Below are 26,499 nucleotides of genomic sequence, written 5' to 3'. Positions count from 1 at the left end.
TTCTCAGCGACATTCAGCCAGCCAGGTATCCTGCCTGCAGTAGATGGAATGTGGCAATGGAACGCTGGCTGCGCGTGTCATAATAGGCTCTGAGCCTTTATATACCTGTGCACAGCAGCAGCCACCTTCAGTCTGCTGCTGGACAGCCAGCAGCAGCAGCAGCAGGAGAGGTATGTAATCAGGAGCCCTCCTGCTAAGGGTAGACAGCTGCTCGTTCCACCCCACCCCCCGCCTTAATTGGTTCTCCTCCCTTCCAACGGTGTTGAGGCGGGTGGGAACAGCAGGGGGTGAAGGTGCTGTGTTTAAAGAGGTGGAGTTATGCAGATCTAAAACGCGTGGATTGCAGCAGCAGCAAGCCGAAAAGTGCAGGCATGTAAGGGATCTAGAGGTTGACAACATGTCTTCTTAACGGGAGTCCAGGAGCTCATCTCCACAAATGGACTTTTCAGGATCCTTGGGTGGCTCCGTAGTTTGAAACCAATTCTGGTTATCGCTTCTCGGCCTTTTGGCTAAGATCAAGTGTAGTATCTGTTCTTATCAGTTTAATATCTGATACGTCCCCTATCTGGGGACCATATATTAAATGGATTTTTAGAACAGGGAGATGGAAAAAGAGCTTGCTCTGTCCACTCAACGCATTGACCTGGTATTGCAGTATCTCCAGGACCGGTGCACCCCTTCTTTAATGCAGTTTCTAAAATCAGAAAGAATTGAATTCAATGTTTTTTGTTCATTTTGCTTGTTTGTCGGATTTTGGGATGGACTCTTTGGCTTTGCTTTTCTTCTCCTCATTGGATTTTTCATGTTCAAAGTTGCAGAAGCCAGATTACAAGCTCATTTTGGTTCAACTTCAGCAACTGTGCATTGCATTGCCATGTAATGTGATGCAATGCTATCTTTCTAGCTCTCCCTTTTTACTTCCTTTTGGATAAACAGACATATTAGGCAAGCATTTTGGAGCTTTCACCTAAATAACTACAGGTGGTGAGATAAGCTGCACAATATAATTGACCTTTCAGTATATTGTTGCACACACACCATCTATTTAGCAAATGCCCTTGTTATCAACAGCAGCCTTTTAAACTCACCTGAGCTAACAGGTATGTGCGCTGGTTACTCTGCTGCGCTTAAAATTTCTTTTTTGGTTTGCTACAATGCCTTTTCTGAAACGTTGTCTCCTTCTGCTGGAACACTGACTTCTTTCATTTAATGCCTGCAGACTATAAAAGAGAACCCAACCACCCAAAAAGTTTGGTTGATTAGTCTGTGGCATTCTGTTAAACTGTTGCTTATGGCGGTCTCTGTGAGCTTCTCAGCGACATTCAGCCAGCCAGGTATCCTGCCTGCAGTAGATGGAATGTGGCAATGGAACGCTGGCTGCGCGTGTCATAATAGGCTCTGAGCCTTTATATACCTGTGCACAGCAGCAGCCACCTTCAGTCTGCTGCTGGACAGCCAGCAGCAGCAGCAGCAGGAGAGGTATGTAATCAGGAGCCCTCCTGCTAAGGGTAGACAGCTGCTCGTTCCACCCCACCCCCCGCCTTAATTGGTTCTCCTCCCTTCCAACGGTGTTGAGGCGGGTGGGAACAGCAGGGGGTGAAGGTGCTGTGTTTAAAGAGGTGGAGTTATGCAGATCTAAAACGCGTGGATTGCAGCAGCAGCAAGCCGAAAAGTGCAGGCATGTAAGGGATCTAGAGGTTGACAACATGTCTTCTTAACGGGAGTCCAGGAGCTCATCTCCACAAATGGACTTTTCAGGATCCTTGGGTGGCTCCGTAGTTTGAAACCAATTCTGGTTATCGCTTCTCGGCCTTTTGGCTAAGATCAAGTGTAGTATCTGTTCTTATCAGTTTAATATCTGATACGTCCCCTATCTGGGGACCATATATTAAATGGATTTTTAGAACAGGGAGATGGAAAAAGAGCTTGCTCTGTCCACTCCACGCATTGACCTGGTATTGCAGTATCTCCAGGACCGGTGCACCCCTTCTTTAATGCAGTTTCTAAAATCAGAAAGAATTGAATTCAATGTTTTTTGTTCATTTTGCTTGTTTGTCGGATTTTGGGATGGACTCTTTGGCTTTGCTTTTCTTCTCCTCATTGGATTTTTCATGTTCAAAGTTGCAGAAGCCAGATTACAAGCTCATTTTGGTTCAACTTCAGCAACTGTGCATTGCATTGCCATGTAATGTGATGCAATGCTATCTTTCTAGCTCTCCCTTTTTACTTCCTTTTGGATAAACAGACATATTAGGCAAGCATTTTGGAGCTTTCACCTAAATAACTACAGGTGGTGAGATAAGCTGCACAATATAATTGACCTTTCAGTATATTGTTGCACACACACCATCTATTTAGCAAATGCCCTTGTTATCAACAGCAGCCTTTTAAACTCACCTGAGCTAACAGGTATGTGCGCTGGTTACTCTGCTGCGCTTAAAATTTCTTTTTTGGTTTGCTACAATGCCTTTTCTGAAACGTTGTCTCCTTCTGCTGGAACACTGACTTCTTTCATTTAATGCCTGCAGACTATAAAAGAGAACCCAACCCAAAAAGTTTGGTTGATTAGTCTGTGGCATTCTGTTAAACTGTTGCTTATGGCGGTCTCTGTGAGCTTCTCAGCGACATTCAGCCAGCCAGGTATCCTGCCTGCAGTAGATGGAATGTGGCAATGGAACGCTGGCTGCGCGTGTCATAATAGGCTCTGAGCCTTTATATACCTGTGCACAGCAGCAGCCACCTTCAGTCTGCTGCTGGACAGCCAGCAGCAGCAGCAGCAGGAGAGGTATGTAATCAGGAGCCCTCCTGCTAAGGGTAGACAGCTGCTCGTTCCACCCCACCCCCCGCCTTAATTGGTTCTCCTCCCTTCCAACGGTGTTGAGGCGGGTGGGAACAGCAGGGGGTGAAGGTGCTGTGTTTAAAGAGGTGGAGTTATGCAGATCTAAAACGCGTGGATTGCAGCAGCAGCAAGCCGAAAAGTGCAGGCATGTAAGGGATCTAGAGGTTGACAACATGTCTTCTTAACGGGAGTCCAGGAGCTCATCTCCACAAATGGACTTTTCAGGATCCTTGGGTGGCTCCGTAGTTTGAAACCAATTCTGGTTATCGCTTCTCGGCCTTTTGGCTAAGATCAAGTGTAGTATCTGTTCTTATCAGTTTAATATCTGATACGTCCCCTATCTGGGGACCATATATTAAATGGATTTTTAGAACAGGGAGATGGAAAAAGAGCTTGCTCTGTCCACTCCACGCATTGACCTGGTATTGCAGTATCTCCAGGACCGGTGCACCCCTTCTTTAATGCAGTTTCTAAAATCAGAAAGAATTGAATTCAATGTTTTTTGTTCATTTTGCTTGTTTGTCGGATTTTGGGATGGACTCTTTGGCTTTGCTTTTCTTCTCCTCATTGGATTTTTCATGTTCAAAGTTGCAGAAGCCAGATTACAAGCTCATTTTGGTTCAACTTCAGCAACTGTGCATTGCATTGCCATGTAATGTGATGCAATGCTATCTTTCTAGCTCTCCCTTTTTACTTCCTTTTGGATAAACAGACATATTAGGCAAGCATTTTGGAGCTTTCACCTAAATAACTACAGGTGGTGAGATAAGCTGCACAATATAATTGACCTTTCAGTATATTGTTGCACACACACCATCTATTTAGCAAATGCCCTTGTTATCAAGAGCAGCCTTTTAAACTCACCTGAGCTAACAGGTATGTGCGCTGGTTACTCTGCTGCGCTTAAAATTTCTTTTTTGGCTTGCTACAATGCCTTTTCTGAAACGTTGTCTCCTTCTGCTGGAACACTGACTTCTTTCATTTAATGCCTGCAGACTATAAAAGAGAACCCAACCCAAAAAGTTTGGTTGATTAGTCTGTGGCATTCTGTTAAACTGTTGCTTATGGCGGTCTCTGTGAGCTTCTCAGCGACATTCAGCCAGCCAGGTATCCTGCCTGCAGTAGATGGAATGTGGCAATGGAACGCTGGCTGCGCGTGTCATAATAGGCTCTGAGCCTTTATATACCTGTGCACAGCAGCAGCCACCTTCAGTCTGCTGCTGGACAGCCAGCAGCAGCAGCAGCAGGAGAGGTATGTAATCAGGAGCCCTCCTGCTAAGGGTAGACAGCTGCTCGTTCCACCCCACCCCCCGCCTTAATTGGTTCTCCTCCCTTCCAACGGTGTTGAGGCGGGTGGGAACAGCAGGGGGTGAAGGTGCTGTGTTTAAAGAGGTGGAGTTATGCAGATCTAAAACGCGTGGATTGCAGCAGCAGCAAGCCGAAAAGTGCAGGCATGTAAGGGATCTAGAGGTTGACAACATGTCTTCTTAACGGGAGTCCAGGAGCTCATCTCCACAAATGGACTTTTCAGGATCCTTGGGTGGCTCCGTAGTTTGAAACCAATTCTGGTTATCGCTTCTCGGCCTTTTGGCTAAGATCAAGTGTAGTATCTGTTCTTATCAGTTTAATATCTGATACGTCCCCTATCTGGGGACCATATATTAAATGGATTTTTAGAACAGGGAGATGGAAAAAGAGCTTGCTCTGTCCACTCCACGCATTGACCTGGTATTGCAGTATCTCCAGGACCGGTGCACCCCTTCTTTAATGCAGTTTCTAAAATCAGAAAGAATTGAATTCAATGTTTTTTGTTCATTTTGCTTGTTTGTCGGATTTTGGGATGGACTCTTTGGCTTTGCTTTTCTTCTCCTCATTGGATTTTTCATGTTCAAAGTTGCAGAAGCCAGATTACAAGCTCATTTTGGTTCAACTTCAGCAACTGTGCATTGCATTGCCATGTAATGTGATGCAATGCTATCTTTCTAGCTCTCCCTTTTTACTTCCTTTTGGATAAACAGACATATTAGGCAAGCATTTTGGAGCTTTCACCTAAATAACTACAGGTGGTGAGATAAGCTGCACAATATAATTGACCTTTCAGTATATTGTTGCACACACACCATCTATTTAGCAAATGCCCTTGTTATCAACAGCAGCCTTTTAAACTCACCTGAGCTAACAGGTATGTGCGCTGGTTACTCTGCTGCGCTTAAAATTTCTTTTTTGGTTTGCTACAATGCCTTTTCTGAAACGTTGTCTCCTTCTGCTGGAACACTGACTTCTTTCATTTAATGCCTGCAGACTATAAAAGAGAACCCAACCCAAAAAGTTTGGTTGATTAGTCTGTGGCATTCTGTTAAACTGTTGCTTATGGCGGTCTCTGTGAGCTTCTCAGCGACATTCAGCCAGCCAGGTATCCTGCCTGCAGTAGATGGAATGTGGCAATGGAACGCTGGCTGCGCGTGTCATAATAGGCTCTGAGCCTTTATATACCTGTGCACAGCAGCAGCCACCTTCAGTCTGCTGCTGGACAGCCAGCAGCAGCAGCAGCAGGAGAGGTATGTAATCAGGAGCCCTCCTGCTAAGGGTAGACAGCTGCTCGTTCCACCCCACCCCCCGCCTTAATTGGTTCTCCTCCCTTCCAACGGTGTTGAGGCGGGTGGGAACAGCAGGGGGTGAAGGTGCTGTGTTTAAAGAGGTGGAGTTATGCAGATCTAAAACGCGTGGATTGCAGCAGCAGCAAGCCGAAAAGTGCAGGCATGTAAGGGATCTAGAGGTTGACAACATGTCTTCTTAACGGGAGTCCAGGAGCTCATCTCCACAAATGGACTTTTCAGGATCCTTGGGTGGCTCCGTAGTTTGAAACCAATTCTGGTTATCGCTTCTCGGCCTTTTGGCTAAGATCAAGTGTAGTATCTGTTCTTATCAGTTTAATATCTGATACGTCCCCTATCTGGGGACCATATATTAAATGGATTTTTAGAACAGGGAGATGGAAAAAGAGCTTGCTCTGTCCACTCCACGCATTGACCTGGTATTGCAGTATCTCCAGGACCGGTGCACCCCTTCTTTAATGCAGTTTCTAAAATCAGAAAGAATTGAATTCAATGTTTTTTGTTCATTTTGCTTGTTTGTCGGATTTTGGGATGGACTCTTTGGCTTTGCTTTTCTTCTCCTCATTGGATTTTTCATGTTCAAAGTTGCAGAAGCCAGATTACAAGCTCATTTTGGTTCAACTTCAGCAACTGTGCATTGCATTGCCATGTAATGTGATGCAATGCTATCTTTCTAGCTCTCCCTTTTTACTTCCTTTTGGATAAACAGACATATTAGGCAAGCATTTTGGAGCTTTCACCTAAATAACTACAGGTGGTGAGATAAGCTGCACAATATAATTGACCTTTCAGTATATTGTTGCACACACACCATCTATTTAGCAAATGCCCTTGTTATCAACAGCAGCCTTTTAAACTCACCTGAGCTAACAGGTATGTGCGCTGGTTACTCTGCTGCGCTTAAAATTTCTTTTTTGGTTTGCTACAATGCCTTTTCTGAAACGTTGTCTCCTTCTGCTGGAACACTGACTTCTTTCATTTAATGCCTGCAGACTATAAAAGAGAACCCAACCCAAAAAGTTTGGTTGATTAGTCTGTGGCATTCTGTTAAACTGTTGCTTATGGCGGTCTCTGTGAGCTTCTCAGCGACATTCAGCCAGCCAGGTATCCTGCCTGCAGTAGATGGAATGTGGCAATGGAACGTTGGCTGCGCGTGTCATAATAGGCTCTGAGCCTTTATATACCTGTGCACAGCAGCAGCCACCTTCAGTCTGCTGCTGGACAGCCAGCAGCAGCAGCAGCAGGAGAGGTATGTAATCAGGAGCCCTCCTGCTAAGGGTAGACAGCTGCTCGTTCCACCCCACCCCCCGCCTTAATTGGTTCTCCTCCCTTCCAACGGTGTTGAGGCGGGTGGGAACAGCAGGGGGTGAAGGTGCTGTGTTTAAAGAGGTGGAGTTATGCAGATCTAAAACGCGTGGATTGCAGCAGCAGCAAGCCGAAAAGTGCAGGCATGTAAGGGATCTAGAGGTTGACAACATGTCTTCTTAACGGGAGTCCAGGAGCTCATCTCCACAAATGGACTTTTCAGGATCCTTGGGTGGCTCCGTAGTTTGAAACCAATTCTGGTTATCGCTTCTCGGCCTTTTGGCTAAGATCAAGTGTAGTATCTGTTCTTATCAGTTTAATATCTGATACGTCCCCTATCTGGGGACCATATATTAAATGGATTTTTAGAACAGGGAGATGGAAAAAGAGCTTGCTCTGTCCACTCCACGCATTGACCTGGTATTGCAGTATCTCCAGGACCGGTGCACCCCTTCTTTAATGCAGTTTCTAAAATCAGAAAGAATTGAATTCAATGTTTTTTGTTCATTTTGCTTGTTTGTCGGATTTTGGGATGGACTCTTTGGCTTTGCTTTTCTTCTCCTCATTGGATTTTTCATGTTCAAAGTTGCAGAAGCCAGATTACAAGCTCATTTTGGTTCAACTTCAGCAACTGTGCATTGCATTGCCATGTAATGTGATGCAATGCTATCTTTCTAGCTCTCCCTTTTTACTTCCTTTTGGATAAACAGACATATTAGGCAAGCATTTTGGAGCTTTCACCTAAATAACTACAGGTGGTGAGATAAGCTGCACAATATAATTGACCTTTCAGTATATTGTTGCACACACACCATCTATTTAGCAAATGCCCTTGTTATCAACAGCAGCCTTTTAAACTCACCTGAGCTAACAGGTATGTGCGCTGGTTACTCTGCTGCGCTTAAAATTTCTTTTTTGGTTTGCTACAATGCCTTTTCTGAAATGTTGTCTCCTTCTGCTGGAACACTGACTTCTTTCATTTAATGCCTGCAGACTATAAAAGAGAACCCAACCCAAAAAGTTTGGTTGATTAGTCTGTGGCATTCTGTTAAACTGTTGCTTATGGCGGTCTCTGTGAGCTTCTCAGCGACATTCAGCCAGCCAGGTATCCTGCCTGCAGTAGATGGAATGTGGCAATGGAACGCTGGCTGCGCGTGTCATAATAGGCTCTGAGCCTTTATATACCTGTGCACAGCAGCAGCCACCTTCAGTCTGCTGCTGGACAGCCAGCAGCAGCAGCAGCAGGAGAGGTATGTAATCAGGAGCCCTCCTGCTAAGGGTAGACAGCTGCTCGTTCCACCCCACCCCCCGCCTTAATTGGTTCTCCTCCCTTCCAACGGTGTTGAGGCGGGTGGGAACAGCAGGGGGTGAAGGTGCTGTGTTTAAAGAGGTGGAGTTATGCAGATCTAAAACGCGTGGATTGCAGCAGCAGCAAGCCGAAAAGTGCAGGCATGTAAGGGATCTAGAGGTTGACAACATGTCTTCTTAACGGGAGTCCAGGAGCTCATCTCCACAAATGGACTTTTCAGGATCCTTGGGTGGCTCCGTAGTTTGAAACCAATTCTGGTTATCGCTTCTCGGCCTTTTGGCTAAGATCAAGTGTAGTATCTGTTCTTATCAGTTTAATATCTGATACGTCCCCTATCTGGGGACCATATATTAAATGGATTTTTAGAACAGGGAGATGGAAAAAGAGCTTGCTCTGTCCACTCCACGCATTGACCTGGTATTGCAGTATCTCCAGGACCGGTGCACCCCTTCTTTAATGCAGTTTCTAAAATCAGAAAGAATTGAATTCAATGTTTTTTGTTCATTTTGCTTGTTTGTCGGATTTTGGGATGGACTCTTTGGCTTTGCTTTTCTTCTCCTCATTGGATTTTTCATGTTCAAAGTTGCAGAAGCCAGATTACAAGCTCATTTTGGTTCAACTTCAGCAACTGTGCATTGCATTGCCATGTAATGTGATGCAATGCTATCTTTCTAGCTCTCCCTTTTTACTTCCTTTTGGATAAACAGACATATTAGGCAAGCATTTTGGAGCTTTCACCTAAATAACTACAGGTGGTGAGATAAGCTGCACAATATAATTGACCTTTCAGTATATTGTTGCACACACACCATCTATTTAGCAAATGCCCTTGTTATCAACAGCAGCCTTTTAAACTCACCTGAGCTAACAGGTATGTGCGCTGGTTACTCTGCTGCGCTTAAAATTTCTTTTTTGGTTTGCTACAATGCCTTTTCTGAAACGTTGTCTCCTTCTGCTGGAACACTGACTTCTTTCATTTAATGCCTGCAGACTATAAAAGAGAACCCAACCCAAAAAGTTTGGTTGATTAGTCTGTGGCATTCTGTTAAACTGTTGCTTATGGCGGTCTCTGTGAGCTTCTCAGCGACATTCAGCCAGCCAGGTATCCTGCCTGCAGTAGATGGAATGTGGCAATGGAACGCTGGCTGCGCGTGTCATAATAGGCTCTGAGCCTTTATATACCTGTGCACAGCAGCAGCCACCTTCAGTCTGCTGCTGGACAGCCAGCAGCAGCAGCAGCAGGAGAGGTATGTAATCAGGAGCCCTCCTGCTAAGGGTAGACAGCTGCTCGTTCCACCCCACCCCCCGCCTTAATTGGTTCTCCTCCCTTCCAACGGTGTTGAGGCGGGTGGGAACAGCAGGGGGTGAAGGTGCTGTGTTTAAAGAGGTGGAGTTATGCAGATCTAAAACGCGTGGATTGCAGCAGCAGCAAGCCGAAAAGTGCAGGCATGTAAGGGATCTAGAGGTTGACAACATGTCTTCTTAACGGGAGTCCAGGAGCTCATCTCCACAAATGGCCTTTTCAGGATCCTTGGGTGGCTCCGTAGTTTGAAACCAATTCTGGTTATCGCTTCTCGGCCTTTTGGCTAAGATCAAGTGTAGTATCTGTTCTTATCAGTTTAATATCTGATACGTCCCCTATCTGGGGACCATATATTAAATGGATTTTTAGAACAGGGAGATGGAAAAAGAGCTTGCTCTGTCCACTCCACGCATTGACCTGGTATTGCAGTATCTCCAGGACCGGTGCACCCCTTCTTTAATGCAGTTTCTAAAATCAGAAAGAATTGAATTCAATGTTTTTTGTTCATTTTGCTTGTTTGTCGGATTTTGGGATGGACTCTTTGGCTTTGCTTTTCTTCTCCTCATTGGATTTTTCATGTTCAAAGTTGCAGAAGCCAGATTACAAGCTCATTTTGGTTCAACTTCAGCAACTGTGCATTGCATTGCCATGTAATGTGATGCAATGCTATCTTTCTAGCTCTCCCTTTTTACTTCCTTTTGGATAAACAGACATATTAGGCAAGCATTTTGGAGCTTTCACCTAAATAACTACAGGTGGTGAGATAAGCTGCACAATATAATTGACCTTTCAGTATATTGTTGCACACACACCATCTATTTAGCAAATGCCCTTGTTATCAACAGCAGCCTTTTAAACTCACCTGAGCTAACAGGTATGTGCGCTGGTTACTCTGCTGCGCTTAAAATTTCTTTTTTGGTTTGCTACAATGCCTTTTCTGAAACGTTGTCTCCTTCTGCTGGAACACTGACTTCTTTCATTTAATGCCTGCAGACTATAAAAGAGAACCCAACCCAAAAAGTTTGGTTGATTAGTCTGTGGCATTCTGTTAAACTGTTGCTTATGGCGGTCTCTGTGAGCTTCTCAGCGACATTCAGCCAGCCAGGTATCCTGCCTGCAGTAGATGGAATGTGGCAATGGAACGCTGGCTGCGCGTGTCATAATAGGCTCTGAGCCTTTATATACCTGTGCACAGCAGCAGCCACCTTCAGTCTGCTGCTGGACAGCCAGCAGCAGCAGCAGCAGGAGAGGTATGTAATCAGGAGCCCTCCTGCTAAGGGTAGACAGCTGCTCGTTCCACCCCACCCCCCGCCTTAATTGGTTCTCCTCCCTTCCAACGGTGTTGAGGCGGGTGGGAACAGCAGGGGGTGAAGGTGCTGTGTTTAAAGAGGTGGAGTTATGCAGATCTAAAACGCGTGGATTGCAGCAGCAGCAAGCCGAAAAGTGCAGGCATGTAAGAGATCTAGAGGTTGACAACATGTCTTCTTAACGGGAGTCCAGGAGCTCATCTCCACAAATGGACTTTTCAGGATCCTTGGGTGGCTCCGTAGTTTGAAACCAATTCTGGTTATCGCTTCTCGGCCTTTTGGCTAAGATCAAGTGTAGTATCTGTTCTTATCAGTTTAATATCTGATACGTCCCCTATCTGGGGACCATATATTAAATGGATTTTTAGAACAGGGAGATGGAAAAAGAGCTTGCTCTGTCCACTCCACGCATTGACCTGGTATTGCAGTATCTCCAGGACCGGTGCACCCCTTCTTTAATGCAGTTTCTAAAATCAGAAAGAATTGAATTCAATGTTTTTTGTTCATTTTGCTTGTTTGTCGGATTTTGGGATGGACTCTTTGGCTTTGCTTTTCTTCTCCTCATTGGATTTTTCATGTTCAAAGTTGCAGAAGCCAGATTACAAGCTCATTTTGGTTCAACTTCAGCAACTGTGCATTGCATTGCCATGTAATGTGATGCAATGCTATCTTTCTAGCTCTCCCTTTTTACTTCCTTTTGGATAAACAGACATATTAGGCAAGCATTTTGGAGCTTTCACCTAAATAACTACAGGTGGTGAGATAAGCTGCACAATATAATTGACCTTTCAGTATATTGTTGCACACACACCATCTATTTAGCAAATGCCCTTGTTATCAACAGCAGCCTTTTAAACTCACCTGAGCTAACAGGTATGTGCGCTGGTTACTCTGCTGCGCTTAAAATTTCTTTTTTGGTTTGCTACAATGCCTTTTCTGAAACGTTGTCTCCTTCTGCTGGAACACTGACTTCTTTCATTTAATGCCTGCAGACTATAAAAGAGAACCCAACCCAAAAAGTTTGGTTGATTAGTCTGTGGCATTCTGTTAAACTGTTGCTTATGGCGGTCTCTGTGAGCTTCTCAGCGACATTCAGCCAGCCAGGTATCCTGCCTGCAGTAGATGGAATGTGGCAATGGAACGCTGGCTGCGCGTGTCATAATAGGCTCTGAGCCTTTATATACCTGTGCACAGCAGCAGCCACCTTCAGTCTGCTGCTGGACAGCCAGCAGCAGCAGCAGCAGGAGAGGTATGTAATCAGGAGCCCTCCTGCTAAGGGTAGACAGCTGCTCGTTCCACCCCACCCCCCGCCTTAATTGGTTCTCCTCCCTTCCAACGGTGTTGAGGCGGGTGGGAACAGCAGGGGGTGAAGGTGCTGTGTTTAAAGAGGTGGAGTTATGCAGATCTAAAACGCGTGGATTGCAGCAGCAGCAAGCCGAAAAGTGCAGGCATGTAAGGGATCTAGAGGTTGACAACATGTCTTCTTAACGGGAGTCCAGGAGCTCATCTCCACAAATGGACTTTTCAGGATCCTTGGGTGGCTCCGTAGTTTGAAACCAATTCTGGTTATCGCTTCTCGGCCTTTTGGCTAAGATCAAGTGTAGTATCTGTTCTTATCAGTTTAATATCTGATACGTCCCCTATCTGGGGACCATATATTAAATGGATTTTTAGAACAGGGAGATGGAAAAAGAGCTTGCTCTGTCCACTCCACGCATTGACCTGGTATTGCAGTATCTCCAGGACCGGTGCACCCCTTCTTTAATGCAGTTTCTAAAATCAGAAAGAATTGAATTCAATGTTTTTTGTTCATTTTGCTTGTTTGTCGGATTTTGGGATGGACTCTTTGGCTTTGCTTTTCTTCTCCTCATTGGATTTTTCATGTTCAAAGTTGCAGAAGCCAGATTACAAGCTCATTTTGGTTCAACTTCAGCAACTGTGCATTGCATTGCCATGTAATGTGATGCAATGCTATCTTTCTAGCTTTCCCTTTTTACTTCCTTTTGGATAAACAGACATATTAGGCAAGCATTTTGGAGCTTTCACCTAAATAACTACAGGTGGTGAGATAAGCTGCACAATATAATTGACCTTTCAGTATATTGTTGCACACACACCATCTATTTAGCAAATGCCCTTGTTATCAACAGCAGCCTTTTAAACTCACCTGAGCTAACAGGTATGTGCGCTGGTTACTCTGCTGCGCTTAAAATTTATTTTTTGGTTTGCTACAATGCCTTTTCTGAAACGTTGTCTCCTTCTGCTGGAACACTGACTTCTTTCATTTAATGCCTGCAGACTATAAAAGAGAACCCAACCCAAAAAGTTTGGTTGATTAGTCTGTGGCATTCTGTTAAACTGTTGCTTATGGCGGTCTCTGTGAGCTTCTCAGCGACATTCAGCCAGCCAGGTATCCTGCCTGCAGTAGATGGAATGTGGCAATGGAACGCTGGCTGCGCGTGTCATAATAGGCTCTGAGCCTTTATATACCTGTGCACAGCAGCAGCCACCTTCAGTCTGCTGCTGGACAGCCAGCAGCAGCAGCAGCAGGAGAGGTATGTAATCAGGAGCCCTCCTGCTAAGGGTAGACAGCTGCTCGTTCCACCCCACCCCCCGCCTTAATTGGTTCTCCTCCCTTCCAACGGTGTTGAGGCGGGTGGGAACAGCAGGGGGTGAAGGTGCTGTGTTTAAAGAGGTGGAGTTATGCAGATCTAAAACGCGTGGATTGCAGCAGCAGCAAGCCGAAAAGTGCAGGCATGTAAGGGATCTAGAGGTTGACAACATGTCTTCTTAACGGGAGTCCAGGAGCTCATCTCCACAAATGGACTTTTCAGGATCCTTGGGTGGCTCCGTAGTTTGAAACCAATTCTGGTTATCGCTTCTCGGACTTTTGGCTAAGATCAAGTGTAGTATCTGTTCTTATCAGTTTAATATCTGATACGTCCCCTATCTGGGGACCATATATTAAATGGATTTTTAGAACAGGGAGATGGAAAAAGAGCTTGCTCTGTCCACTCCACGCATTGACCTGGTATTGCAGTATCTCCAGGACCGGTGCACCCCTTCTTTAATGCAGTTTCTAAAATCAGAAAGAATTGAATTCAATGTTTTTTGTTCATTTTGCTTGTTTGTCGGATTTTGGGATGGACTCTTTGGCTTTGCTTTTCTTCTCCTCATTGGATTTTTCATGTTCAAAGTTGCAGAAGCCAGATTACAAGCTCATTTTGGTTCAACTTCAGCAACTGTGCATTGCATTGCCATGTAATGTGATGCAATGCTATCTTTCTAGCTCTCCCTTTTTACTTCCTTTTGGATAAACAGACATATTAGGCAAGCATTTTGGAGCTTTCACCTAAATAACTACAGGTGGTGAGATAAGCTGCACAATATAATTGACCTTTCAGTATATTGTTGCACACACACCATCTATTTAGCAAATGCCCTTGTTATCAACAGCAGCCTTTTAAACTCACCTGAGCTAACAGGTATGTGCGCTGGTTACTCTGCTGCGCTTAAAATTTCTTTTTTGGTTTGCTACAATGCCTTTTCTGAAACGTTGTCTCCTTCTGCTGGAACACTGACTTCTTTCATTTAATGCCTGCAGACTATAAAAGAGAACCCAACCCAAAAAGTTTGGTTGATTAGTCTGTGGCATTCTGTTAAACTGTTGCTTATGGCGGTCTCTGTGAGCTTCTCAGCGACATTCAGCCAGCCAGGTATCCTGCCTGCAGTAGATGGAATGTGGCAATGGAACGCTGGCTGCGCGTGTCATAATAGGCTCTGAGCCTTTATATACCTGTGCACAGCAGCAGCCACCTTCAGTCTGCTGCTGGACAGCCAGCAGCAGCAGCAGCAGGAGAGGTATGTAATCAGGAGCCCTCCTGCTAAGGGTAGACAGCTGCTCGTTCCACCCCACCCCCCGCCTTAATTGGTTCTCCTCCCTTCCAACGGTGTTGAGGCGGGTGGGAACAGCAGGGGGTGAAGGTGCTGTGTTTAAAGAGGTGGAGTTATGCAGATCTAAAACGCGTGGATTGCAGCAGCAGCAAGCCGAAAAGTGCAGGCATGTAAGGGATCTAGAGGTTGACAACATGTCTTCTTAACGGGAGTCCAGGAGCTCATCTCCACAAATGGACTTTTCAGGATCCTTGGGTGGCTCCGTAGTTTGAAACCAATTCTGGTTATCGCTTCTCGGCCTTTTGGCTAAGATCAAGTGTAGTATCTTTCGAAAAGGCGGTTTTGGATGTTGGCCGCCCTAGTAGATTGATACATTATGCACACTGGGGTTTAGGCGCTTGTTAGTACGCCAGGTGGCTAATATAGTCATCTGGTGGAAAGCATGGCCCCCCAGGATCGACGCCATTGGGCCGGGGAAGATCGAAAGCCCGAAGTGTGAAGTGCCCCAGGAGTGGTGACCCTGGGGTGCCTTAACTCACTGGGATTGGGAACCTCACTTGAGTTTATGGCACATTTGCACAAGCACTTCAAATTTTCTTTCTTCGCACACACCCTTATTCCGGGCCTTCTGGCCTTAGGATGGGGAATTTTTCAATTCCCAGTTGAAGGTCCGGACAGTATTATACTGTGAAACCTTCACTATTTATTTAATTTCTTTGTCACTGTGTGTCCACTTATTCACGTGTGTCACGTCCTACTAGGATTTTGCCGGGATGCGGTTCCCTTACGGGTTCCTCTCTTGGCAGGTCTAGGGGGGGAGTGTGTGGCCATCAGGTTCCGCTCCCCCCTGAACCCCCCTGGCTCTCCTCTTTCGGGAGGAGAGCGTTGTTGGCTCCCCTCTTCCGCGAGGGGAGCACAGTCTTTGGCTCCCAGTGCCTTGCTCGGGTGAGAACTCGGGCAGGTGCTGGGGGTATGATTGGGTCGCCTCTGGCTTCGGCTGGAGGTGGCTTTTTGTCCCTGTTCCTCGCTGTGGCCTTTTGGCTCGGAGGGACGGGGAATGGTTTGGGGGACCCTTCTCCTTTTGGAGAGGGTTTCAAGAAGACCAGCATCCTAGTGCACTTTTTTTGTGGCACTTGTCACTTTTTTAAGCGCACTCGGGTTTTGTACACGAATTCGGGCTTTCAAAAAAAAAAAAAAAAAAATCTGTTCTTATCAGTTTAATATCTGATACGTCCCCTATCTGGGGACCATATATTAAATGGATTTTTAGAACAGGGAGATGGAAAAAGAGCTTGCTCTGTCCACTCCACGCATTGACCTGGTATTGCAGTATCTCCAGGACCGGTGCACCCCTTCTTTAATGCAGTTTCTAAAATCAATAAGAATTGAATTCAATGTTTTTTGTTCATTTTGCTTGTTTGTCGGATTTTGGGATGGACTCTTTGGCTTTGCTTTTCTTCTCCTCATTGGATTTTTCATGTTCAAAGTTGCAGAAGCCAGATTACAAGCTCATTTTGGTTCAACTTCAGCAACTGTGCATTGCATTGCCATGTAATGTGATGCAATGCTATCTTTCTAGCTCTCCCTTTTTACTTCCTTTTGGATAAACAGACATATTAGGCAAGCATTTTGGAGCTTTCACCTAAATAACTACAGGTGGTGAGATAAGCTGCACAATATAATTGACCTTTCAGTATATTGTTGCACACACACCATCTATTTAGCAAATGCCCTTGTTATCAACAGCAGCCTTTTAAACTCACCTGAGCTAACAGGTATGTGCGCTGGTTACTCTGCTGCGCTTAAAATTTCTTTTTTGGTTTGCTACAATGCCTTTTCTGAAACGTTGTCTCCTTCTGCTGGAACACTGACTTCTTTCATTTAATGCCTGCAGACTATAAAAGAGAACCCAACCCAAAAAGTTTGGTTGATTAGTCTGTGGCATTCTGTTAAACTGTTGCTTATGGCGGTCTCTGTGAGCTTCTCAGCGACATTCAGCCAGCCAGGTATCCTGCCTGCAGTAGATGGAATGTGGCAATGGAACGCTGGCTGCGCGTGTCATAATAGGCTCTGAGCCTTTATATACCTGTGCACAGCAGCAGCCACCTTCAGTCTGCTGCTGGACAGCCAGCAGCAGCAGCAGCAGGAGAGGTATGTAATCAGGAGCCCTCCTGCTAAGGGTAGACAGCTGCTCGTTCCACCCCACCCCCCGCCTTAATTGGTTCTCCTCCCTTCCAACGGTGTTGAGGCGGGTGGGAACAGCAGGGGGTGAAGGTGCTGTGTTTAAAGAGGTGGAGTTATGCAGATCTAAAACGCGTGGATTGCAGCAGCAGCAAGCCGAAAAGTGCAGGCATGTAAGGGATCTAGAGGTTGACAACATGTCTTCTTAACGGGAGTCCAGGAGCTCATCTCCACAAATGGACTTTTCAGGATCCTTGGGTGGCTCCGTAGTTTGAAACCAATTCTGGTTATCGCTTCTCGGCCTTTTGGCTAAGATCAAGTGTAGTATCTTTCGAAAAGGCGGTTTTGGATGTTGGCCGCCCTAGTAGATTGATACATTATGCACACTGGGGTTTAGGCGCTTGTTAGTACGCCAGGTGGCTAATATAGTCATCTGGTGGAAAGCATGGCCCCCCAGGATCGACGCCATTGGGCCGGGGAAGATCGAAAGCCCGAAGTGTGAAGTGCCCCAGGAGTGGTGACCCTGGGGTGCCTTAACTCACTGGGATTGGGAACCCCACTTGAGTTTATGGCACATTTGCACAAGCACTTCAAATTTTCTTTCTTCGCACACACCCTTATTCCGGGCCTTCTGGCCTTAGGATGGGGAATTTTTCAATTCCCGGTCGAAGGTCCGGGCAGTATTATACTGTGAAACCTTCACTATTTATTTAATTTCTTTGTCACTGTGTGTCCACTTATTCACGTGTGTCACGTCCTATTAGGATTTTGTCGGGATGCGGTTCCCTTACGGGTTCCTCTCTTGGCAGGTCTAGGGGGGGAGTGTGTGGCCATCAGGTTCCGCTCCCCCCTGAACCCCCCTGGCTCTCCTCTTTCGGGAGGAGAGCGTTGTTGGCTCCCCTCTTCCGGGAGGGGAGCACAGTCTTTGGCTCCCAGTGCCTTGCTCGGGTGAGAACTCGGGCAGGTGCTGGGGGTAAGATTGGGTCGCCTCTGGCTTCGGCTGGAGGTGGCTTTTTGTCCCTGTTCCTCGCTGTGGCCTTTTGGCTCGGAGGGACGGGGAATGGTTTGGGGGACCCTTCTCCTTTTGGAGAGGGTTTCAAGAAGACCAGCATCCTAGTGCACTTTTTTTGTGGCACTTGTCACTTTTTTAAGCGCACTCGGGTTTTGTACACGAATTCGGGCTTTCGAAAAAAAAAAAAAAAATCTGTTCTTATCAGTTTAATATCTGATACGTCCCCTATCTGGGGACCATATATTAAATGGATTTTTTAGAACAGGGAGATGGAAAAAGAGCTTGCTCTGTCCACTCCACGCATTGACCTGGTATTGCAGTATCTCCAGGACCGGTGCACCCCTTCTTTAATGCAGTTTCTAAAATCAGAAAGAATTGAATTCAATGTTTTTTGTTCATTTTGCTTGTTTGTCGGATTTTGGGATGGACTCTTTGGCTTTGCTTTTCTTCTCCTCATTGGATTTTTCATGTTCAAAGTTGCAGAAGCCAGATTACAAGCTTATTTTGGTTCAACTTCAGCAACTGTGCATTGCATTGCCATGTAATGTGATGCAATGCTATCTTTCTAGCTCTCCCTTTTTACTTCCTTTTGGATAAACAGACATATTAGGCAAGCATTTTGGAGCTTTCACCTAAATAACTACAGGTGGTGAGATAAGCTGCACAATATAATTGACCTTTCAGTATATTGTTGCACACACACCATCTATTTAGCAAATGCCCTTGTTATCAACAGCAGCCTTTTAAACTCACCTGAGCTAACAGGTATGTGCGCTGGTTACTCTGCTGCGCTTAAAATTTCTTTTTTGGTTTGCTACAATGCCTTTTCTGAAACGTTGTCTCCTTCTGCTGGAACACTGACTTCTTTCATTTAATGCCTGCAGACTATAAAAGAGAACCCAACCCAAAAAGTTTGGTTGATTAGTCTGTGGCATTCTGTTAAACTGTTGCTTATGGCGGTCTCTGTGAGCTTCTCAGCGACATTCAGCCAGCCAGGTATCCTGCCTGCAGTAGATGGAATGTGGCAATGGAACGCTGGCTGCGCGTGTCATAATAGGCTCTGAGCCTTTATATACCTGTGCACAGCAGCAGCCACCTTCAGTCTGCTGCTGGACAGCCAGCAGCAGCAGCAGCAGGAGAGGTATGTAATCAGGAGCCCTCCTGCTAAGGGTAGACAGCTGCTCGTTCCACCCCACCCCCCGCCTTAATTGGTTCTCCTCCCTTCCAACGGTGTTGAGGCGGGTGGGAACAGCAGGGGGTGAAGGTGCTGTGTTTAAAGAGGTGGAGTTATGCAGATCTAAAACGCGTGGATTGCAGCAGCAGCAAGCCGAAAAGTGCAGGCATGTAAGGGATCTAGAGGTTGACAACATGTCTTCTTAACGGGAGTCCAGGAGCTCATCTCCACAAATGGACTTTTCAGGATCCTTGGGTGGCTCCGTAGTTTGAAACCAATTCTGGTTATCGCTTCTCGGCCTTTTGGCTAAGATCAAGTGTAGTATCTGTTCTTATCAGTTTAATATCTGATACGTTCCCTATCTGGGGACCATATATTAAATGGATTTTTAGAACAGGGAGATGGAAAAAGAGCTTGCTCTGTCCACTCCACGCATTGACCTGGTATTGCAGTATCTCCAGGACCGGTGCACCCCTTCTTTAATGCAGTTTCTAAAATCAGAAAGAATTGAATTCAATGTTTTTTGTTCATTTTGCTTGTTTGTCGGATTTTGGGATGGACTCTTTGGCTTTGCTTTTCTTCTCCTCATTGGATTTTTCATGTTCAAAGTTGCAGAAGCCAGATTACAAGCTCATTTTGGTTCAACTTCAGCAACTGTGCATTGCATTGCCATGTAATGTGATGCAATGCTATCTTTCTAGCTCTCCCTTTTTACTTCCTTTTGGATAAACAGACATATTAGGCAAGCATTTTGGAGCTTTCACCTAAATAACTACAGGTGGTGAGATAAGCTGCACAATATAATTGACCTTTCAGTATATTGTTGCACACACACCATCTATTTAGCAAATGCCCTTGTTATCAACAGCAGCCTTTTAAACTCACCTGAGCTAACAGGTATGTGCGCTGGTTACTCTGCTGCGCTTAAAATTTCTTTTTTGGTTTGCTACAATGCCTTTTCTGAAACGTTGTCTCCTTCTGCTGGAACACTGACTTCTTTCATTTAATGCCTGCAGACTATAAAAGAGAACCCAACCCAAAAAGTTTGGTTGATTAGTCTGTGGCATTCTGTTAAACTGTTGCTTATGGCGGTCTCTGTGAGCTTCTCAGCGACATTCAGCCAGCCAGGTATCCTGCCTGCAGTAGATGGAATGTGGCAATGGAACGCTGGCTGCGCGTGTCATAATAGGCTCTGAGCCTTTATATACCTGTGCACAGCAGCAGCCACCTTCAGTCTGCTGCTGGACAGCCAGCAGCAGCAGCAGCAGGAGAGGTATGTAATCAGGAGCCCTCCTGCTAAGGGTAGACAGCTGCTCGTTCCACCCCACCCCCCGCCTTAATTGGTTCTCCTCCCTTCCAACGGTGTTGAGGCGGGTGGGAACAGCACTGGGTGAAGGTGCTGTGTTTAAAGAGGTGGAGTTATGCAGATCTAAAACGCGTGGATTGCAGCAGCAGCAAGCCGAAAAGTGCAGGCATGTAAGGGATCTAGAGGTTGACAACATGTCTTCTTAACGGGAGTCCAGGAGCTCATCTCCACAAATGGACTTTTCAGGATCCTTGGGTGGCTCCGTAGTTTGAAACCAATTCTGGTTATCGCTTCTCGGCCTTTTGGCTAAGATCAAGTGTAGTATCTGTTCTTATCAGTTTAATATCTGATACGTCCCCTATCTGGGGACCATATATTAAATGGATTTTTAGAACAGGGAGATGGAAAAAGAGCTTGCTCTGTCCACTCCACGCATTGACCTGGTATTGCAGTATCTCCAGGACCGGTGCACCCCTTCTTTAATGCAGTTTCTAAAATCAGAAAGAATTGAATTCAATGTTTTTTGTTCATTTTGCTTGTTTGTCGGATTTTGGGATGGACTCTTTGGCTTTGCTTTTCTTCTCCTCATTGGATTTTTCATGTTCAAAGTTGCAGAAGCCAGATTACAAGCTCATTTTGGTTCAACTTCAGCAACTGTGCATTGCATTGCCATGTAATGTGATGCAATGCTATCTTTCTAGCTCTCCCTTTTTACTTCCTTTTGGATAAACAGACATATTAGGCAAGCATTTTGGAGCTTTCACCTAAATAACTACAGGTGGTGAGATAAGCTGCACAATATAATTGACCTTTCAGTATATTGTTGCACACACACCATCTATTTAGCAAATGCCCTTGTTATCAACAGCAGCCTTTTAAACTCACCTGAGCTAACAGGTATGTGCGCTGGTTACTCTGCTGCGCTTAAAATTTCTTTTTTGGTTTGCTACAATGCCTTTTCTGAAACGTTGTCTCCTTCTGCTGGAACACTGACTTCTTTCATTTAATGCCTGCAGACTATAAAAGAGAACCCAACCCAAAAAGTTTGGTTGATTAGTCTGTGGCATTCTGTTAAACTGTTGCTTATGGCGGTCTCTGTGAGCTTCTCAGCGACATTCAGCCAGCCAGGTATCCTGCCTGCAGTAGATGGAATGTGGCAATGGAACGCTGGCTGCGCGTGTCATAATAGGCTCTGAGCCTTTATATACCTGTGCACAGCAGCAGCCACCTTCAGTCTGCTGCTGGACAGCCAGCAGCAGCAGCAGCAGGAGAGGTATGTAATCAGGAGCCCTCCTGCTAAGGGTAGACAGCTGCTCGTTCCACCCCACCCCCCGCCTTAATTGGTTCTCCTCCCTTCCAACGGTGTTGAGGCGGGTGGGAACAGCAGGGGGTGAAGGTGCTGTGTTTAAAGAGGTGGAGTTATGCAGATCTAAAACGCGTGGATTGCAGCAGCAGCAAGCCGAAAAGTGCAGGCATGTAAGGGATCTAGAGGTTGACAACATGTCTTCTTAACGGGAGTCCAGGAGCTCATCTCCACAAATGGACTTTTCAGGATCCTTGGGTGGCTCCGTAGTTTGAAACCAATTCTGGTTATCGCTTCTCGGCCTTTTGGCTAAGATCAAGTGTAGTATCTTTCGAAAAGGCGGTTTTGGATGTTGGCCGCCCTAGTAGATTGATACATTATGCACACTGGGGTTTAGGCGCTTGTTAGTACGCCAGGTGGCTAATATAGTCATCTGGTGGAAAGCATGGCCCCCCAGGATCGACGCCATTGGGCCGGGGAAGATCGAAAGCCCGAAGTGTGAAGTGCCCCAGGAGTGGTGACCCTGGGGTGCCTTAACTCACTGGGATTGGGAACCCCACTTGAGTTTATGGCACATTTGCACAAGCACTTCAAATTTTCTTTCTTCGCACACACCCTTATTCCGGGCCTTCTGGCCTTAGGATGGGGAATTTTTCAATTCCCGGTTGAAGGTCCGGGCAGTATTATACTGTGAAACCTTCACTATTTATTTAATTTCTTTGTCACTGTGTGTCCACTTATTCACGTGTGTCACGTCCTACTAGGATTTTGCCGGGATGCGGTTCCCTTACGGGTTCCTCTCTTGGCAGGTCTAGGGGGGGAGTGTGTGGCCATCAGGTTCCGCTCCCCCCTGAACCCCCCTGGCTCTCCTCTTTCGGGAGGAGAGCGTTGTTGGCTCCCCTCTTCCGGGAGGGGAGCACAGTCTTTGGCTCCCAGTGCCTTGCTCGGGTGAGAACTCGGGCAGGTGCTGGGGGTATGATTGGGTCGCCTCTGGCTTCGGCTGGAGGTGGCTTTTTGTCCCTGTTCCTCGCTGTGGCCTTTTGGCTCGGAGGGACGGGGAATGGTTTGGGGGACCCTTCTCCTTTTGGAGAGGGTTTCAAGAAGACCAGCATCCTAGTGCACTTTTTTTGTGGCACTTGTCACTTTTTTAAGCGCACTCGGGTTTTGTACACGAATTCGGGCTTTCAAAAAAAAAAAAAAAAAAATCTGTTCTTATCAGTTTAATATCTGATACGTCCCCTATCTGGGGACCATATATTAAATGGATTTTTAGAACAGGGAGATGGAAAAAGAGCTTGCTCTGTCCACTCCACGCATTGACCTGGTATTGCAGTATCTCCAGGACCGGTGCACCCCTTCTTTAATGCAGTTTCTAAAATCAGAAAGAATTGAATTCAATGTTTTTTGTTCATTTTGCTTGTTTGTCGGATTTTGGGATGGACTCTTTGGCTTTGCTTTTCTTCTCCTCATTGGATTTTTCATGTTCAAAGTTGCAGAAGCCAGATTACAAGCTCATTTTGGTTCAACTTCAGCAACTGTGCATTGCATTGCCATGTAATGTGATGCAATGCTATCTTTCTAGCTCTCCCTTTTTACTTCCTTTTGGATAAACAGACATATTAGGCAAGCATTTTGGAGCTTTCACCTAAATAACTACAGGTGGTGAGATAAGCTGCACAATATAATTGACCTTTCAGTATATTGTTGCACACACACCATCTATTTAGCAAATGCCCTTGTTATCAACAGCAGCCTTTTAAACTCACCTGAGCTAACAGGTATGTGCGCTGGTTACTCTGCTGCGCTTAAAATTTCTTTTTTGGTTTGCTACAATGCCTTTTCTGAAACGTTGTCTCCTTCTGCTGGAACACTGACTTCTTTCATTTAATGCCTGCAGACTATAAAAGAGAACCCAACCCAAAAAGTTTGGTTGATTAGTCTGTGGCATTCTGTTAAACTGTTGCTTATGGCGGTCTCTGTGAGCTTCTCAGCGACATTCAGCCAGCCAGGTATCCTGCCTGCAGTAGATGGAATGTGGCAATGGAACGCTGGCTGCGCGTGTCATAATAGGCTCTGAGCCTTTATATACCTGTGCACAGCAGCAGCCACCTTCAGTCTGCTGCTGGACAGCCAGCAGCAGCAGCAGCAGGAGAGGTATGTAATCAGGAGCCCTCCTGCTAAGGGTAGACAGCTGCTCGTTCCACCCCACCCCCCGCCTTAATTGGTTCTCCTCCCTTCCAACGGTGTTGAGGCGGGTGGGAACAGCAGGGGGTGAAGGTGCTGTGTTTAAAGAGGTGGAGTTATGCAGATCTAAAACGCGTGGATTGCAGCAGCAGCAAGCCGAAAAGTGCAGGCATGTAAGGGATCTAGAGGTTGACAACATGTCTTCTTAACGGGAGTCCAGGAGCTCATCTCCACAAATGGACTTTTCAGGATCCTTGGGTGGCTCCGTAGTTTGAAACCAATTCTGGTTATCGCTTCTCGGCCTTTTGGCTAAGATCAAGTGTAGTATCTGTTCTTATCAGTTTAATATCTGATACGTCCCCTATCTGGGGACCATATATTAAATGGATTTTTAGAACAGGGAGATGGAAAAAGAGCTTGCTCTGTCCACTCCACGCATTGACCTGGTATTGCAGTATCTCCAGGACCGGTGCACCCCTTCTTTAATGCAGTTTCTAAAATCAGAAAGAATTGAATTCAATGTTTTTTGTTCATTTTGCTTGTTTGTCGGATTTTGGGATGGACTCTTTGGCTTTGCTTTTCTTCTCCTCATTGGATTTTTCATGTTCAAAGTTGCAGAAGCCAGATTACAAGCTCATTTTGGTTCAACTTCAGCAACTGTGCATTGCATTGCCATGTAATGTGATGCAATGCTATCTTTCTAGCTCTCCCTTTTTACTTCCTTTTGGATAAACAGACATATTAGGCAAGCATTTTGGAGCTTTCACCTAAATAACTACAGGTGGTGAGATAAGCTGCACAATATAATTGACCTTTCAGTATATTGTTGCACACACACCATCTATTTAGCAAATGCCCTTGTTATCAACAGCAGCCTTTTAAACTCACCTGAGCTAACAGGTATGTGCGCTGGTTACTCTGCTGCGCTTAAAATTTCTTTTTTGGTTTGCTACAATGCCTTTTCTGAAACGTTGTCTCCTTCTGCTGGAACACTGACTTCTTTCATTTAATGCCTGCAGACTATAAAAGAGAACCCAACCCAAAAAGTTTGGTTGATTAGTCTGTGGCATTCTGTTAAACTGTTGCTTATGGCGGTCTCTGTGAGCTTCTCAGCGACATTCAGCCAGCCAGGTATCCTGCCTGCAGTAGATGGAATGTGGCAATGGAACGCTGGCTGCGCGTGTCATAATAGGCTCTGAGCCTTTATATACCTGTGCACAGCAGCAGCCACCTTCAGTCTGCTGCTGGACAGCCAGCAGCAGCAGCAGCAGGAGAGGTATGTAATCAGGAGCCCTCCTGCTAAGGGTAGACAGCTGCTCGTTCCACCCCACCCCCCGCCTTAATTGGTTCTCCTCCCTTCCAACGGTGTTGAGGCGGGTGGGAACAGCAGGGGGTGAAGGTGCTGTGTTTAAAGAGGTGGAGTTATGCAGATCTAAAACGCGTGGATTGCAGCAGCAGCAAGCCGAAAAGTGCAGGCATGTAAGGGATCTAGAGGTTGACAACATGTCTTCTTAACGGGAGTCCAGGAGCTCATCTCCACAAATGGACTTTTCAGGATCCTTGGGTGGCTCCGTAGTTTGAAACCAATTCTGGTTATCGCTTCTCGGCCTTTTGGCTAAGATCAAGTGTAGTATCTGTTCTTATCAGTTTAATATCTGATACGTCCCCTATCTGGGGACCATATATTAAATGGATTTTTAGAACAGGGAGATGGAAAAAGAGCTTGCTCTGTCCACTCCACGCATTGACCTGGTATTGCAGTATCTCCAGGACCGGTGCACCCCTTCTTTAATGCAGTTTCTAAAATCAGAAAGAATTGAATTCAATGTTTTTTGTTCATTTTGCTTGTTTGTCGGATTTTGGGATGGACTCTTTGGCTTTGCTTTTCTTCTCCTCATTGGATTTTTCATGTTCAAAGTTGCAGAAGCCAGATTACAAGCTCATTTTGGTTCAACTTCAGCAACTGTGCATTGCATTGCCATGTAATGTGATGCAATGCTATCTTTCTAGCTCTCCCTTTTTACTTCCTTTTGGATAAACAGACATATTAGGCAAGCATTTTGGAGCTTTCACCTAAATAACTACAGGTGGTGAGATAAGCTGCACAATATAATTGACCTTTCAGTATATTGTTGCACACACACCATCTATTTAGCAAATGCCCTTGTTATCAACAGCAGCCTTTTAAACTCACCTGAGCTAACAGGTATGTGCGCTGGTTACTCTGCTGCGCTTAAAATTTCTTTTTTGGTTTGCTACAATGCCTTTTCTGAAACGTTGTCTCCTTCTGCTGGAACACTGACTTCTTTCATTTAATGCCTGCAGACTATAAAAGAGAACCCAACCCAAAAAGTTTGGTTGATTAGTCTGTGGCATTCTGTTAAACTGTTGCTTATGGCGGTCTCTGTGAGCTTCTCAGCGACATTCAGCCAGCCAGGTATCCTGCCTGCAGTAGATGGAATGTGGCAATGGAACGCTGGCTGCGCGTGTCATAATAGGCTCTGAGCCTTTATATACCTGTGCACAGCAGCAGCCACCTTCAGTCTGCTGCTGGACAGCCAGCAGCAGCAGCAGCAGGAGAGGTATGTAATCAGGAGCCCTCCTGCTAAGGGTAGACAGCTGCTCGTTCCACCCCACCCCCCGCCTTAATTGGTTCTCCTCCCTTCCAACGGTGTTGAGGCGGGTGGGAACAGCAGGGGGTGAAGGTGCTGTGTTTAAAGAGGTGGAGTTATGCAGATCTAAAACGCGTGGATTGCAGCAGCAGCAA

The 26,499-nt window shown here is 45.8% G+C and overlaps 18 non-coding genes and 3 pseudogenes across 18 annotated transcripts; all 21 read left to right on the top strand.

The window, feature by feature from the left end:
• The first annotated feature begins 489 nt into the window (after positions 1-489).
• LOC141150035 (U2 spliceosomal RNA) lies at positions 490-680 on the top strand. Its single transcript, XR_012246308.1, has one exon. It is a non-coding gene; the product is annotated as a U2 spliceosomal RNA (small nuclear RNA).
• A 1,118-nt stretch (positions 681-1,798) lies between these two features.
• On the top strand, positions 1,799-1,989 carry LOC141273959 (U2 spliceosomal RNA). Its single transcript, XR_012322258.1, has one exon. It is a non-coding gene; the product is annotated as a U2 spliceosomal RNA (small nuclear RNA).
• Positions 1,990-3,104: 1,115 nt separating this feature from the next.
• LOC141273957 (U2 spliceosomal RNA) lies at positions 3,105-3,295 on the top strand. The gene has a single exon (XR_012322256.1). It is a non-coding gene; the product is annotated as a U2 spliceosomal RNA (small nuclear RNA).
• A 1,115-nt stretch (positions 3,296-4,410) lies between these two features.
• LOC141273956 (U2 spliceosomal RNA) lies at positions 4,411-4,601 on the top strand. The gene has a single exon (XR_012322255.1). It is a non-coding gene; the product is annotated as a U2 spliceosomal RNA (small nuclear RNA).
• Positions 4,602-5,716: 1,115 nt separating this feature from the next.
• On the top strand, positions 5,717-5,907 carry LOC141273955 (U2 spliceosomal RNA). The gene has a single exon (XR_012322254.1). It is a non-coding gene; the product is annotated as a U2 spliceosomal RNA (small nuclear RNA).
• Positions 5,908-7,022: 1,115 nt separating this feature from the next.
• On the top strand, positions 7,023-7,213 carry LOC141273954 (U2 spliceosomal RNA). Its single transcript, XR_012322253.1, has one exon. It is a non-coding gene; the product is annotated as a U2 spliceosomal RNA (small nuclear RNA).
• Positions 7,214-8,328: 1,115 nt separating this feature from the next.
• Positions 8,329-8,519, top strand: LOC141273953 (U2 spliceosomal RNA). Its single transcript, XR_012322252.1, has one exon. It is a non-coding gene; the product is annotated as a U2 spliceosomal RNA (small nuclear RNA).
• A 1,115-nt stretch (positions 8,520-9,634) lies between these two features.
• LOC141273952 (U2 spliceosomal RNA) lies at positions 9,635-9,825 on the top strand. The gene has a single exon (XR_012322251.1). It is a non-coding gene; the product is annotated as a U2 spliceosomal RNA (small nuclear RNA).
• Positions 9,826-10,940: 1,115 nt separating this feature from the next.
• Positions 10,941-11,131, top strand: LOC141273951 (U2 spliceosomal RNA). The gene has a single exon (XR_012322250.1). It is a non-coding gene; the product is annotated as a U2 spliceosomal RNA (small nuclear RNA).
• A 1,115-nt stretch (positions 11,132-12,246) lies between these two features.
• LOC141273950 (U2 spliceosomal RNA) lies at positions 12,247-12,437 on the top strand. The gene has a single exon (XR_012322249.1). It is a non-coding gene; the product is annotated as a U2 spliceosomal RNA (small nuclear RNA).
• A 1,115-nt stretch (positions 12,438-13,552) lies between these two features.
• On the top strand, positions 13,553-13,743 carry LOC141150110 (U2 spliceosomal RNA). The gene has a single exon (XR_012246380.1). It is a non-coding gene; the product is annotated as a U2 spliceosomal RNA (small nuclear RNA).
• A 1,115-nt stretch (positions 13,744-14,858) lies between these two features.
• LOC141151222 (U2 spliceosomal RNA) lies at positions 14,859-14,950 on the top strand (annotated as a pseudogene).
• Positions 14,951-15,744: 794 nt separating this feature from the next.
• Positions 15,745-15,927, top strand: LOC141150680 (U2 spliceosomal RNA). The gene has a single exon (XR_012246816.1). It is a non-coding gene; the product is annotated as a U2 spliceosomal RNA (small nuclear RNA).
• Positions 15,928-17,042: 1,115 nt separating this feature from the next.
• On the top strand, positions 17,043-17,134 carry LOC141151221 (U2 spliceosomal RNA; annotated as a pseudogene).
• Positions 17,135-17,928: 794 nt separating this feature from the next.
• LOC141150785 (U2 spliceosomal RNA) lies at positions 17,929-18,110 on the top strand. The gene has a single exon (XR_012246901.1). It is a non-coding gene; the product is annotated as a U2 spliceosomal RNA (small nuclear RNA).
• Positions 18,111-19,225: 1,115 nt separating this feature from the next.
• LOC141149589 (U2 spliceosomal RNA) lies at positions 19,226-19,416 on the top strand. The gene has a single exon (XR_012245881.1). It is a non-coding gene; the product is annotated as a U2 spliceosomal RNA (small nuclear RNA).
• Positions 19,417-20,531: 1,115 nt separating this feature from the next.
• On the top strand, positions 20,532-20,722 carry LOC141273949 (U2 spliceosomal RNA). Its single transcript, XR_012322248.1, has one exon. It is a non-coding gene; the product is annotated as a U2 spliceosomal RNA (small nuclear RNA).
• Positions 20,723-21,837: 1,115 nt separating this feature from the next.
• On the top strand, positions 21,838-21,929 carry LOC141151220 (U2 spliceosomal RNA; annotated as a pseudogene).
• Positions 21,930-22,723: 794 nt separating this feature from the next.
• LOC141150679 (U2 spliceosomal RNA) lies at positions 22,724-22,906 on the top strand. The gene has a single exon (XR_012246815.1). It is a non-coding gene; the product is annotated as a U2 spliceosomal RNA (small nuclear RNA).
• Positions 22,907-24,021: 1,115 nt separating this feature from the next.
• On the top strand, positions 24,022-24,212 carry LOC141273948 (U2 spliceosomal RNA). The gene has a single exon (XR_012322247.1). It is a non-coding gene; the product is annotated as a U2 spliceosomal RNA (small nuclear RNA).
• Positions 24,213-25,327: 1,115 nt separating this feature from the next.
• Positions 25,328-25,518, top strand: LOC141273946 (U2 spliceosomal RNA). The gene has a single exon (XR_012322245.1). It is a non-coding gene; the product is annotated as a U2 spliceosomal RNA (small nuclear RNA).
• Positions 25,519-26,499: the final 981 nt, after the last annotated feature.

The sequence above is a fragment of the Phyllobates terribilis genome, unplaced genomic scaffold, assembly GCF_046119375.1.
Source record: "Phyllobates terribilis strain yellow unplaced genomic scaffold, ASM4611937v1 Scaffold_5__5_contigs__length_657084704, whole genome shotgun sequence".
Taxonomy (NCBI): Eukaryota; Metazoa; Chordata; class Amphibia; order Anura; family Dendrobatidae; genus Phyllobates; species Phyllobates terribilis.
This window is presented reverse-complemented; position numbering and strand designations above follow the sequence as displayed.